This window comes from Leptidea sinapis, chromosome 29, assembly GCF_905404315.1.
Source record: "Leptidea sinapis chromosome 29, ilLepSina1.1, whole genome shotgun sequence".
Lineage (NCBI taxonomy): Eukaryota > Metazoa > Arthropoda > Insecta > Lepidoptera > Pieridae > Leptidea > Leptidea sinapis.
The window spans coordinates 10,552,330-10,553,639 of record NC_066293.1 but is presented as its reverse complement, the minus strand read 5'-3'; positions in this window follow the sequence as shown (position 1 = coordinate 10,553,639).

Here is a 1,310-nt window from a genome sequence, read left to right as displayed (position 1 = left end):
TGCAATTAATATCATATTGGTCAGCGTTTATATTATATTTTACTTATTGACATCTAAATTAATATGCATTGATTATTAAAAAATAGAATTATGCTATGACAATAGTTATGAAACTTTAGTATTATTTGATTTATTTTTTTTAAAGAAAGGGTTACAATTGTGCCCTTGTTACGCCAAATTTTAAAATATTTTACAATAATGACAATTTAAACCATTTTTTCAACATGAGTTATTAGTGAAAGCATTAGTTTATTTTACAGATTTGTTTTGTTTTCTTATAAATATTATCATTAAGAACTTAAAATAGCACAGACTTGGAAATCACTATCGTTACACTTCTTTGGAATTACACTTAAAGATTCCTTTGTCTATTTATTACTTAACACTGATGTAGTAACAATTAAATTTGTTTTATTACTCAGTCTTTTTTTTATTTATTTATTATTATCAGTAGACTCTTGTAAACACCAGTCACAAGTACCTGATTCTGATAATACAATATGTAACAAAAATAATATTAGCAAAAACCTTAATAAAAAGAAGAAATTATTCCTTTAAGTCAGAATAAAAATTACACTTAAATATAGGTATTAAATACCTAATGAAAAATTAGTTAACATTAACAATCTGACATCTTTGCCACCAATTTGAAAGTAGTAGAGGTTTTTGTTTGGAGTTTAGGAGTAAGAGGTAGAGTTTGGTTTTCTAGGTGCTCTATTGCGGGTATTGGCTGAGAGTATAACTCTTCGACTTTGAGGTTGAATTATTTTGACGCAGTATGCAAGAAAGTCTCGTTGTCTTCGATATTCCCCTAAGTTCCAATAAGTTTTAAATATTTCATTTCTCGTTTCACATGACACTTTGGTGGAACACGAGAGCCTGCATGAAATCACTGCAAGGTGGACCAATCGTTTTTTTTTTCGGAATAGTCTTTCCTCTTTTTATACGCTTTATATTAGCTTCACCTGTATGTTTGTAACCGACTTCTTTGGGCGCGATTTTGACCAAATTTAAACGGCTAGATTTCGTTCAAACTTTGCAGATTGATCGAGGACCGATGACATTACACTAATTTGACTAAAAAATTAAAAATAAATAATAGTTAAAAAAAAACTAAAAAGCACGCTTTGTATAAAATTCAACTAAAAAATAGAAAATAAATTTAAATTGAAAATAGTGTAAAAAAATATATTTTATTGTAAAAAAAAGCGTGGGGTGTAGAAGAATTATTATTTTAATAATATCTTAAAAAGCACTTTGTGACATACTCTTGGCCACTGTTTTTCAAACGCATTGAAACAACTCCTTTC